We start from the raw sequence: 14,332 nt of genomic DNA on the forward strand, positions 1-14,332 counted from the left end.
GGACGCGCTCACTCTTGAAGTTCGAGTTCATTATCCTCCTCCTCCCGGCCCTTCTATGGATTAGACCTTTTCCATGCTTTCTTGTTTTTAAAACTTGGATTGATTTTGATGTTTCTGGATTGTTTATTTTGGATTGTTTAATGTTTGAATTTGTTATGGTTTGGATGATTGGATTTTGAACTTAATATATATATATATTTGGTTTGGTTGAATTTTCTTATTTTTGCATCATTAGATATATATGACCAATTATGCCATTTCAAATTTGTTTATGAATATTGAATATGGAACAAATGGCTAATCTCTCTTTTGATTGTGATCTTAGCAGCTTAAGCTATATATATTTAATCAATTGGCTATGTTTTTCAAAACCTTGTTTACAAACGTTTTAAAAATCTTTTTGATTTAACAAAAAGGGGGAGAAATGTTAAGTAATCCTCAAGTGGTCTACATGTTCGCCGATGGAGTTACTGTATACCACGATATCGTCCAAGTACACCACCATGAACTGGTCCAAGTACGGTTGGAAGAGCTTGTTCATGAGCGTGCAAAACGTCGCCGGTGCATTGGTTAGACCAAAGGGCATGACCAACCACTCGTACGATCCGTATCGGGTGATGCATGCAAATGTTTTAAAAGGGAGAAGTGTTATAGTAAGGGGGATTATAGTAAGGGGGAGTAATTTTTTTAAAATTGATTTCAAATTTTTAGAAAATCTTAAAATAACACAAATGTTTTGTTATATCAAAAAGGGGGAGATTGTTGAAAACATTTTTGTGTTTCGATATAACAAATTAAGTTTAAATGAATTTTAAGATTTTACAAATGATTTTCTAAGTATATTTGATTTAATTAATCGAATATCAAATTATTACTCCAAGTCTTTCAAGTTCAAATTCAAACCTTACTAAATGTGTAAAATTGTGTTTTATACTTAATATATTTTTGAAACAAAATTTCACTAAGTATTTTGAACCAAAATCAAGCCTAAAATCAATTTTTCAGAGTGATGCACCGATGCACCAATCCATGCATTGATGCACCATGAATTAAATTGAACATCGAATGCATTTCATGCATCGATGCACATACCATGCATCGATGCACTGAGGATTTTATGAAAACATCGAATGCATTTGATGCATCGATGCACCAGCCATGCATCGATGCACTCTGGCTATTTTGAAACATCGAATGCACTTGATGCATCGATGCACTCTTACTCCACCGATGCACTAAGGGTCCAATGGTCAAAATATTTGAATTTTACACTGATGCACCATGGGTATGCATCGATGCACTGACGCTTCCAACTGAATTTATTAATTATTTTCACACTTAAACGGCTCTATTGACTCCACTAAGCATCCCCAACGTTCAGAATCATTTGAAGGTGTATTTAAACAAGTTCTGAAGCCATTGATCAACAACAAGAAAGAAGAAATCATAGAGAAACAAGAGAGAAAGCATCAAACATCAAGTTTGTGCAAATCAAGCCAAATTTCCTTTCAATATTCATTTTTCTTTTAAGAATACAATTTGTGCTCAATTGTAATTATCTTTGAGTGTTCTTATCTTGTTCTAGAATTGTGCAAACATATTGCCTTGTGAGGTTTTCATTGTAAGTTTGCAAATTTGTGTATTTCTCTTTGAAAAAGAGTGAGCTAAAGAATTGGGGTATAATTCTTGAGGGAGTTGTAAGGTTACTATTTGTCCTCAAAAGAAAGAACAAATTAGTGAATTTGTTTGAAAATCCTTAGTGTGGATAGTTAAGGTAGTGGACGTAGACTTTGGTTGAGAAAGTCGAACCACTCTAAATCGTTGTGCAAATCTTTTCAATTTTCTGCAGAAGCTTCCACCAAAATTTTAATTGCCAATTCACCCCCCTCTTGGCCGATTCCGTCGATCGATTAACTCAACACTTGTGTCTTCACATTCCCTTCCACGTTAAGCCGTGTTGTTCCCTTACGTGCACTAAACCCATGTTCTTGTGCGAATCCCTTGTAAAAGTACCAAGCTTGATAACGTGAACAGAAGAGCTGACCGACCAACCAATCTGTCAGATTCATCAACATTATGTACTTCATGGCATTCCTCGGTTGGCTTAACATTGTCTGCATCAGTATGATCCATGGCAAAAATTTTGTTGTGCAAGTTCAATGGTCCCAGAGTTGATGGAGATGTAAGCAAAGGTTCATTGAACATGTTTCAGTCGTGTTACTTTCAATCGGATGTGGTATTGGTAGTGGTAGTTAAAGAGTGGGTACAACATTAAATTCGCAGTACATATTTAGGTATGTACAATAACTACCTAAATATGTGTCGATACATTTTCTACAAGTATCGACCCAAAAAACATCAAAACCAATAATTATAATGTAATAGGTAAATTAACAATGTAACCAGTATAAATATACCGGTTAATTAGAAAACATGTCAACATAATGTATCGACACTTGTGGAATTTGTGTCGATACTTATTGTCCAGGATGAATGCCCAAACGAGGTGCACGCATAAAGTGTCGATATATTTATTAAAAGTATCGATCCCAAAAACATCGAAACCGATAATTATAATGTATTAGGTAAATTTACAATGTAACCGATAAAAATACACCGATTTTATGCTTAAATAGGTTAGCATAAAGTATTGACACTTGTTAATTTGTGCCGATACTTTCGGTCCAGAATGAATGCCAAAAAGGGTGCAACCATAAAGTGTCGATACATTTACAAAAAGTATCGATTCCCGGAAACATCGAAACCCATAAGTATAATGTAATAGGTAAATTTTCAATGTAACCGGTTTTATGAGAGAATAGGTCTAAATCACGTATAGACACTTTGTTAGTGTGTGTCGATACTTTTTTCCAGAATGAAATATGAATGCCCAACGAGGTGCAAGCATAAAGTTTCGATACATTTAAAATTGTATCGATCTAAAAAACATCGAAACCGATAATAATAATGTAATAGGTAAATTTTCAATGTTACCGGTATAAATATACCGGTTTACTTCGAAAATAGGTCAATATAAGCGCTACCTATTACATTATATAAGAGCTACCTAATATGTTATTGTACTTGATAATATTTCCGGTTAAATACCTATTTTATTATATAAGCGCTACCTATTATATTATATAAGCGCTACCTAATATGTTATTGTACTTGATAATATTTCCGGTTAAATGATATAACATTACCGGTTAAATGATATAACATTACCGATCAAAATTTTAACAGATCACACCATTTTTTAGCCCTTTTTTAACCGCCGCACAGCCCTCATTCACATAGAAAATTCCATCACATCTAAAAAATATCAGGCGTCAGCCACCAACTTTAATTATGCATATCCTTTTTTTAATCTTTTATTTGAAGCTACTTTTTTTATTAAACCAGAACCTCACCTTCAAGCCTACTAACCGTCGGTGTTCATCCCCCTACGCCTACGAACTGGAAAGTTTGCCATTATCACTAAGGCACAGTTGTTGGGCCTTAATCTCTATCGATCAACTCTGCTGAATACTTTATTTTTTGAGACCCTTTACTGTTTCTTCTCTTCTTCTTTTATTAATACCCTAAACCCCAAACCTTATAACTAAAAAGTACATCAAATAAATTTAGGATGTTTCTAAACCTGCCTTAAACATATCTAAATCAGCAATTGTTGAAGTTTTATGTCCTAAGTGAAGTAATTTATATAATTACTGAAACCACTTGAATTGAAATGAAATAAATAAATTTTTTATATGTCTATCTATTTACTTTGTTCGTGTACAGTATCCTTAAACTTGATATTGCATGTGAAATTACTAAAGTGATAACAAAATATTGACTCATTGATTGTATATGGTTTAATTGAATATAAACTATATTATAAGGTTGATTATAAATATAAATGCAATAAGTCAACGATTTGTTTTTTCAAGTATGATAGATCAGAACCTAAAATGATTACGTTAAGAACATTAGACACCTACATTGAACGAAAAATATTTTAGACACTTAAAGTGAACGAAGAGTATATTTGACGACTTACTTTAGTATTTAATATCAATTATTAATATATATAATTTTTTACGTTTATTGATATAATATAACGTACCAAACTTTGTTTATCAATATAATATCACGTACCCAAATTTATTATTCCAATTGCTTCAGTGTGCTCTCTGACGATAGCTTCGTAGGCATTCACAGTGATGCAAACTCTTATTTTCACTCTTATCTATGTTTATTATAGCTGTTGCGCTCTCGTTCCTTGATCTACAGCATTGCTCCAACTGTTCTTCCTACCACCACTGCTACTAACACAAGTTACCTTGTATCCATTGGAAGTTGACTTGTGATTAACAACATTTGACACAAATAATTTAAAGTGCCAACAAGAAAACACTGCATTGCACACAAGAAAAACAGGAGAGGACTAGTGGGTGTCTTAGCCAAAAATCATTGAGAGAACAATTGAAGAACCTATAGTGATAAATTAGAATGATGTGGTAATCAATGACAAATAAAGAATCGGTTAAAGGCTCACTTTGCTTGAAGTCAATGTTGGACTATGAATGTCATATTCATCAGTCTGAGGATCAAATGTTGCAGTAGTCTCAAGCCCTTGGACATTGGATCCATGACCAAGTTCAGTTTGTGCATAGCATCCAATTATTTGCATCTTGTATGCCATGGGCAGCCACTTCGCCTGCTACTCATGTGTTCCGTGACCTTTGATAGCAGGAATAAACATTCCCTGCAAAGAAAATATACGCTAGTAGGTACAAAAAAACTTTCAATCCCTTTTTCTATGTATTTCAAAACCTGATGAGCACATACTATCTTTTTATATTATATTTGGCAAACTAATTAAGTTAATTAGGGTATGTGTTTTCCAAACATTTATAAACTATTAGCATTTTAAGTGGCATATACAGTTCTTGAAATTTTGTGAAGCTTAGAAATAGGAAAAGAAAAACAGAACGTACCCAGTGCAGATCTGTGAAAGTATGCTGATCCACATAAGACCTTAACATATTGTCTTCTTCCTCTGTTATAATAAGACTTTTATATTAATCAAATAGCTAAGTCAAAAATCAATTTAGAGGAAGAGAAAACAAGTTGAAAACAAACCCGGGAGACGAAGGTCAATTATCCGCTTCCATGCATGAGCAGCTTTTCTCGAAGTATCTTTAAACAAGTCCTAAACAAGTCCTTCCTAGTTAGCATAGTTCTGTTATCCTTTCGAAAGACCTTAAGAAAATTGCAGCACGATTACTTAATTATTAAATGATAAGATTAAAACTTCAAAATGAAAACTGATTTTAATAATTTAGTTTAGGTCACTGAAGAATGAAAAAAATACAGATACTAAATTTTGCTTTTACAGTTTCGTCATGAGAAACAAACAGTGAAACATATGACTTCAAAGAAAGACTAAAAACACGCAGTATGAGTGGAAAACAGGCCATAAAAGAATATTTAAGAAGTATTTTTAAAACCCATTGACAAGAAAGTTTAGTTCCATTATTTTGCTATATGTTCTCGGGAAACAAACAAAACAAAAATTAGCTGAGAAACTGACCGGTGGAACGATAATATATTTCTGATAGACTGGTACTAGAATTTATGTCAAAATTCTACTAAGAATTTAAGTTCCATCCTGCAATTTACTCGAAACCAAACAAAGAGGAAACTGAAAAATATGAATCTAGGTCACTAGGCTAGCCCATTATTTTCTTGATATGATCTCTGTTAGCCAGTCTGCTTTTGTTAAGGGCATGAGTATTACTGATAACACTTTACTTGCACAAGAAATTGTTCTCCTAGGTGTGAAATTAAGATAGACCTGCAGAAAGCATTTGATTCTATTAACTGAGATTTTTTGCTCAATGTCCTTGGAGCTGTGGGTTTGCCTGCTAGATTTTGTGATTGGATTAGAGCTTGTGTGACAACCCCTAGTTATTTAATAGCTTTAAATGGGAGTCTAGTGGGATACTTCAAAGGTGCAAGGGGTGTTAGGCAAGGAGACTTACTGTCTCCTTACCTCTTTGTATTGGTCATGAATGTTCTCTCCAGATTACTGGATGCTGCAGCTAGGAATGGTATCTTCAAATATCACCCTAGATGTAAAAAGATTTCCCTCACCCACCTATGTTTTGCTGATGACTTCTTGTTGTTCTGTTATGGTTCTTTGGATTCAGTGATGGTGGTGGTTAGTGTTCTGAATAAATTTTATGAGATGTCTGGTCTAAAGCTCTGTAACATCCCAAATCAGGGTCAGTGACTAAATTGCAAATTTTGGAAACTGTGTGCTCAATTTTGAAATAAGTTAAAAGTGTTGGGATTTAAGTAAAGAATTTTGATGATGGATTGAATAGCATAGATGGATAATTAAAGGGGTAATTTAGTCTTTTCAGATTAAAGGATATTTTGTATTTCCTTTAAATACAGGTGATATACGTGGGTTTTGGGAGAGTTCTGGAAGCCTTCTTCTTGCTCTCTTCTTCTTCTTCTCGTAGCTCCAGCTTAAAGGTAAGTGGGTCTTTAGTTGGTTAATTCTTTCGTTTTAAAGCTTGTTTTGATTCTTGGGATATTAAGAAAGATTAAGGAAAGCTTTAGGTGGCTTAAACCTCAAAGATTAACAAGTTATGAGAAATTAAGAAAAATGAGTTTTTAAGTGAATTTTTGATATGGAAGGAGATAGTAGATTGTGAAGTTGAATTTGACTTGTCAAGGGTTAAATTAAGAGATATGAAGTGATAGAATGGGTTTTAGAACATGTTGGAAATTTAGTGTGATTCTTGAATGCCATGTAAATGATAGAATTTTGAGTTGAAAGAAGTGATTATGGAGTAGAAATGAGTTTAAGTATGTGTATGAAAGTTAGGAATATTAAAGGGAATGAAGTATGATGGGTTGAGCTGAAAATGAAGGATTTTCGAGCTCAAAATATGATTTCTGGGCAAGGGGAATCGGTACCCATTCAAGGGGAACCGATACCCCTTCAAACGAACAAGAATTTCCAGTATGTCATGGGGGAACCGATACCCCCATAGGGGGGAACCGATTCCCCCTAAAGGAAAATTGGGAATATGGGTTTAATAAGTTCGTTTAAGTTGCTAGTATCCAATTACAAGGTGTAGGTATCTAATGATTGTCTCGAAATGTACATTTATGTAGATTCTACGCATAAAGAAATTCGGAACGTTTGGCAAGTAAGATCGATCAAGGGAAAGATAAGAGATTGGAATTGACTAGTGAGGCCAGGTGAGTGCATATTAGTTAGTTTATGGTGCTAAATGGAAACAAGACTTGCGACAAGTCTATTTCCTATGTTAGAATGCATGAATATATGATTATACGTATATGAATGACATGAATTGTATGTATGCATGATTATATGTGTTGACATGCTTTTGAATGTAATGTTATGAGAAGTATGTGCTATGTAATGTATATATATAAACATATGTGAAACTGAACTATGTGACTGCATGAGAAAGATATGAGCCATATGACATGATATAGGTGAACATGAGAAAACAAAGTATGAGATATAAACTATGTGATCATAGTAAAATATAATTATATTATTATATGATAAGTGAAATAAGCTGGATAATATTGATCTATAGGATGAAGTGAGAATAGTACACTAACTAGGAGATTTTAACATAAATGATAAGATGAACATATAAGATAAGCTAGATGGGAAAGATTCATATGTTTAAATAAAACTATAACACATGGGTTGTATGATAGAAATTTATGAAGCTATATGAGAAGATTATAGGAGTTATATGAAATTGAATTAAGTAAACAGATTAGATTATATATATATATATATATATAGAAATAATAGAAGTGAGATGTGTTTATAAGTCTGCCCTAAATGAATATGAATATGAATTATAAGAGTGCTATATGATTTATATTAAGATAAATCTTGAGGATATATATATATATATATAGATATGAAATGAAATGAAATGAGTTATATGAATACATAATTATGTGATGAAATGGTGGATTACCTGAACATGTGAATATATATAGGTCTAAGAGAAGGCATGAGATTAAGATATAAGCAATGTGACTATAAGTATATATATGTGCTCTAAGTGATATGACTTATAGGTATTTCTATTATAATGTTACATAATATGTTATGTATGTTAAATGAATTATGTGATGGTATAAGAATTGATAGGAAATATATATGTGAAAACAAGTATATGTTATGAGACAAAACCTATGATTATAAGCTACGTGAAAGTGTTCCTATCTGTTATATGAAGTATATGATCATATGTGAACAAGATATGATGAGTATATGTACATGAATAAAGGTGATTGGGTGAGAAATGATAGAAATTATATGAAAACATGACATATGTGACATGTGAATTATATGGAAATGATCTACGTGTAAGTGAACTACGTGATTATGTGATCATATGAAAAGAAGCTATGTGATAAGTGATATGTGAAAGTGAATTACGAGTTTATGTGAATATTTGAAATGAAATAAATGATAACGCCCATGTTATGTGTCATGAGAGCTAGGGGTATAGTTGGCATGCCAAGAGTCGAGGGTCTACGCGGTTCTTCGGGACATATGTATATTCTTTGGAACATGTGTGAAGTCTGGAAAGACACATACTTGATCCCTAGCATATGTATATGATTCTTAAAGAATTCTATGTGGTCCTTATGGACATCATTAAATGGCACTACGGTGCAATTCTACGCGGTTCTTCGGGATATATGTATATTCTTTGGAACATGTGTGAAGTCTGGAAAGACACATACTTGATCCCTAGCATATGTATATGATTCTTAAAGAATTCTATGTGGTCCTTATGGACATCATTATATGGCACTACGGTGCAATTCTACGCGGTTCTTCGGGACATATGTATATTCTTTGGAACATGTGTGAAGTCTGGAAAGACACATACTTGATCCCTAGCATATGTATATGATTCTTAAAGAATTCTATGTGGTCCTTATGGACATCATTATATGGCACTACGATGCAATTCTACGGGGCACTTCGGTGCATTTATACGAGCTGTGGTGACAGCATAGTGCACAACCTCTATAGACTCACATATCGATAGTTCTCACATATGTACATGGGCTAATCCAGAGATATGAATAAGTATAAGTTAGTGGTATGATAAATGCTATAGAAATGATATGATGTTGTGTGTGTATAGTGTTTGATTGAAAAAGTATGTGATTATATGATAAACTGTTGATGATGAATTATGTGTATGTATGTATTTACTGTAATTAATCTGATATGATTTTATACGATATGAAAAATGCATGGAATTGCTATAACATGATAGAACAGAACATGCATGTATCAATATATGTTTTAAAGTGCATTATAAGTTGTTATGCCTCACTAAGTCTTCGACTTAGCGTGTGATTGTTTCACACGTAGGTTTCGAGAAGAGTAAGGAGGGATGCGAAGCAAGACAAGTCAGTTTTCCTTACCAAAAGGTCAGATCAGAAATATTTGACAAAGTATGTATTTGGTTATGTATAAAGTGTTGGCATGTAATAAGTCATTAAGTACGAGCACTCTGATAAAGTCTTTATTTTGATTTAAATAAAGTTTTAAATTTCCCGGGATTTTTCTTAAGAGTCAAGGTTTGAAAAGTCAATGTGACACTTCGGACTCGTATTCGGGTCGGATACGGGTCGGGGGTGTTACAAGCTCAATGCTTCAAAGACCGAGATTTATGCTTGTGGGGTGAATGATTGTGTTTTTGAGCAGATTAAGAGGGAAATAGGGTTTAGAATTGGCCAACTCCTAGTAAGATATTTGGGGTGCCCCTTGTAACTCGCAAGCTTTCAGGGATAGATTGTTCTGCTCTTATGGTGAGAATTAGAGACAAGTTGAAGAAGTGGTCAAGTAGAAAGTTAATCTTTGGGGGAAGGTTGCAGCTTATCAAGACTGTTTTTTTAGCATTTTTAATTACTAGAGCATGCAACTTATTTTGCCAAAGGGTGTGATACAGGATATTGAACGGTTGTGCATGCGCTTCTTTTGGAAAGGAAATGACACCTCGGCTAGGGGTGCTAGAGTCAATTGGACTAAAATTTGTTCCCTGAGATCGGAGGGAGGCTTAGAGCTTAGAAGTCTGATTGGTTGGAATACGACATGTTGTCTTATGCTTCTTAAGATCATCTTAGCTGATAAGGGCTCTTTGTGGATTGCCTGGATCAAAGCTTATTGCTTCAAGCAGTAGGATTACTGGAGTGTTGGTAACAGACCTTACTTCAGTTGGATTCTCATAAAGCTGATCAAGATGAGTTGGCAAGCCAATGTTCTATTTGTTGCTCATGTAATTTGGTCACAGGTTAAAGATGGGTGGATATGGGATATAATTTGGGATAGAAGGGAAAAGGTTGATTGGCATCGCCTAGTCTGGTTTCCTTCTCATGTTCCTAAGTTTTCTTTGATCACGTGGATGGTTATCCTATACAGGTTGCCTACTAAGGACAGTCTAACTCGATTTGGAGTGGTGGCAGATACCGACTGTGGGCTGTGTAGGAGTGGACTAGAATCCAGGAACCACCTGTTTTGGGACTGCCCTTATTCGAGAGCAATCTGGGATTCTCTCTTGCTTGCTTGTGGGTTACAGTTACAAGGATTAAGTTGGGAGGATTATCTCTGCTGGATGATTAATAACAGGAAAGGCAAGTCCTTGCATATTCATGTTCTAAATTTGGCATGGACTTGATTCGTTTATTTTACATGGGAGGAGCGAAATCATCGGATTTTTAGAGGATTGCCACGTTCGACGGATACAATTGTAAATATCATAAAAGGAGCAGTTAGGAATAAATTGTATAGGCATAGAATGAATAGAGCAGATAATGTAAATAGGCAGCTTTGTATTGATTGGGTTCCCCCGTTTGAAGCTCCCATGGCCGCACGTTTCTCACCCACAACAGCTCGCATCTTCCGGCTCAAAGATCTCGGCCATCATCAACAAACAACAACCCACACACATTAGATTTCTAGTGAGATTAGAAGTCTAAAAATAGATTTTTAACACTATAAATACAATGTAATCCATACGGGTTTTCACGGTTGATAGTACGATTACACAGAGAAAAACGTGGAACCAAAATCAGAGGACGGGAAAACAATTTGGAAAAATCGAGGGAAGAAAAGGACAAAAAATAAGCATGGATGATCCAAAGCCAGTATCTAAAAGTACGAGGAGTGGCAGAGCATTTTTATTGCAAATCCAGTTTCTCTACACGCAAAACATGGGAGATGTAACAACTTTTGACTTATTCTTTTTATTTCATTTTTTTTATTTATTTACTTTATATATATTTTCATTTTCTCCTAATTTTAATATTTTCTATTTCTTTTTACATTATTATATATATATATTTATTTTTTAATTTTGTTTATTAATATTATTATATTAATATTTTTTATTATTCTTTTCTCATGTTTATTTTCATTTTTACAATCCATCACTTTTGACTTTTTAGGGATATTTTCGATCGATCAAAGGTAATTAATTTGAATTGAATTTTTAAATTTCAATTTAAATTTTTATTTTCACGATTAAGACAACCGACGAATTAATTGGTACCGAAAGGGCGGTTCAAGGGTGTTAATCCTTCCTTGACCGTAACCGACTCCCGAGCCCGACACATTTATGATAAATGCAGATCATGTAAGATGGTGTCCGGTCCACCTAAATGTTTTTTTAAAGTGATTGGTGGCGACTCTAACCCAATCAATTCCAGTCGAAGCCCAATTCCGGGTCTAACCGAAAGACGACTGCGACAGCTTGACGACTCTACTGGGGAATTGTTTTTTAATGGGGGTAGTGGCCGAGAATTATGGAGAGGTGGGTGGTGCATGTAATTGAGATAATGGTGGGTAGTTGGGCCTGCAAAAAATAAAATTAAAAAAATATTAATAATAATATTAATAAATAAATAAATAATATAATATAATATTTTTGTAGGCCCGGATAAAAACCCTAAATCTCTTCCCACACGCAGAAAGTGAGCCAGGAACCAAAAGCCCAAACCATTCAACCGAAAGCCCCACAGCCTACAAAATCCATAAGCCTGCGGCCTGCACATGACTTAAATCCTTCTGTATTAAATACTGTGGGATTTTGCTCTACCCCATACAAAATATCAACGCCATTTTCCTTTTTCTTCGCCTTCAGAGCTGGGATATGGGAGCGGATAGAGATAGGAAGAGAGATAATGAAATAGATAGGAGCAGGGACCATAACACCATCAACACCATTTTCCTCTTCTTCGCCTTCAGAGCTGGGATATGGAAGCGATAGAGATAGGTAGAGCGATAAGGAAAGAGATTGAAGCAGGGAACATAACACCACTACTGACAGAGAAGCGGGAAAGGTAATTTTACAGATTGGAGCGATAAGGGAAGTTTTGAGCCAAAGGGTAGTTTCAGATTTTGGTGATAAACTTTTTTTTGCCTTGCTTGTACTTGCGCTCGAGTTCTTTTCATGCTGGACAGGTAATTCGTTTTTTCCTTTGAATTTTATGTCAGTTTTTATGGATACCCAATTCGTTTTTCCTTCGGAATTTGTAAGTGAAAGCCAAACCCATTAAACCTTGGTGTTTGATTACTGACATTGTTTGATATTTCAAGAAATAAACTGCATACAAGAATGAGCATACAATTGTTTTGTCTGTTCACTAGAATTGCGTTGCTAAATTCATGCATTGCAATTCTTCTGGGGCTCATCTTCTAGTGCTATATTTATGTATTGAATCTTGGCTTGAAAACATTTCTGCCTGTGAACTGCACTAGAATTCAGTCAGGTTTCTCATGGACTGAAAAAGATTCATGCTGTATGCAGTCAGTTACATTCCATTATTTGTTGCTAGCATTCTTGTTCAATCCACTTCGCGATGTTGTTGTGGAACATTTAACTCACTACCTATTGGATATATCTGCAACTAAATATCCTGATTGCTGTTCGAGTTTGAATATTTGGAATAAATCCGATTACCGGAAGCTGTTTACACCTATCAGTCGATCAAGTGATGAATCACTGTTATCTTAGATTCTATTGAATCAATTTCAGCTATACATCAACCACTCAACTGGTTTCTCATTTGCAGCTTTTTTGTTTACTTTCAAACGAATTGTGTAGAGAAGCGGTATGTTAGTTTTCAGTAATCTCTTATTAAATATATTGTGGACATGTTTTACATTTTGCCAAAGCAAATGGTTTTTGATAAGTGGTTAATTGCTTCGCCCACAACTTGGTATAAGGAATAGATGGAAAAACAGCAGGGCTATGCGGTGATGAAGATGGATAGGTGAGTGAGAAGGTCGATGAGGATGAACAAGTTACAGTTCCAGGCAAGATTGAGCCATGGTGAAAGCTTCGCAAGATGTTGAAATATGTTACGTTTGTTCATCAAGCTTGAAGGAGAGGGAAGATCTGCTGCATACTTGTTCCTTTCTACGTTTACATCTGTTAACGGGTGTCTCAACCAATGTAGTTAAATGCATTCAGATATATGTAAAATTGTATAAAGAGATATATAAAGAAGCATTGCATACTTGTCCTACTAAAGATATCACTTTGGAAAATGTTGATGAAGCCAAGCCTGAGAAGGATGTTGAGATTGATGCATCGAGTCATGCCAGTAAAACACCTGAGTCGGAAGGTAATGGTTCTTTGTTTATTTTTCTTGGTACTTATCATTTTTGAGGCTTAACTATATATTTGATACCTAAACTAGGCACCTTTTCCCAAGTTGCTACCTAAAGAAGTTTTGCTCCCAAGTTGGTACCTAAAGAAGTTTTGCTCCCAAGCTGCTACCGAACTTTAGTTCCATGCACTATTTTGGTACTTTTAACAATCTTTTTTAGAAAAAGGTTTTTTTTAAACACACACATGATGTCGCCATCATTGACACGGTACAATCTTATGTTGGCACGCCTTTATAGCTTCATTATTTACCTTTAACGAGGGTGATATCTCAATTTCCCAGCGATGATTGACTTTCTCCGATGATCGTTTTCACCCCTCGACAATGAAAATGATTGAATTTAAGTATCTATCTTTCTCTTGTTTTTTATTGTTTTCTTTATTTATTTCAATTTATTTTTTTTGAAGTGTTTGGATCATATATTGAATTCCACCTTACCTAATTGCATGTTGTCTTATTTTTTTTTCTGTCATTATTTTTTATTCTTGTTGAAAATGTGTGATGTGAGTGTTTGAGTGTACCATTCAAAATTTGAATAGACATAATGTGTGACATTGAGTCATCGAAGCAACCCTAA

The 14,332-nt window shown here is 34.5% G+C and overlaps 1 long non-coding RNA gene across 1 annotated transcript; it reads right to left on the reverse strand.

Annotated features, from left to right (window-relative positions):
* Nucleotides 1-4,711: 4,711 nt before the first annotated feature.
* Nucleotides 4,712-5,235, reverse strand: LOC120186590. Its single transcript, XR_005522210.1, has 3 exons — nt 5,131-5,235; nt 4,986-5,047; nt 4,712-4,753 (listed from the first exon to the last, which is right to left on the reverse strand). It is a non-coding gene; the product is annotated as an uncharacterized LOC120186590 (long non-coding RNA).
* Nucleotides 5,236-14,332: the final 9,097 nt, after the last annotated feature.

The sequence above is a fragment of the Hibiscus syriacus genome, unplaced genomic scaffold, assembly GCF_006381635.1.
Source record: "Hibiscus syriacus cultivar Baekdansim isolate YM2019G1 unplaced genomic scaffold, ASM638163v2 tig00113716_pilon, whole genome shotgun sequence".
Lineage (NCBI taxonomy): Eukaryota > Viridiplantae > Streptophyta > Magnoliopsida > Malvales > Malvaceae > Hibiscus > Hibiscus syriacus.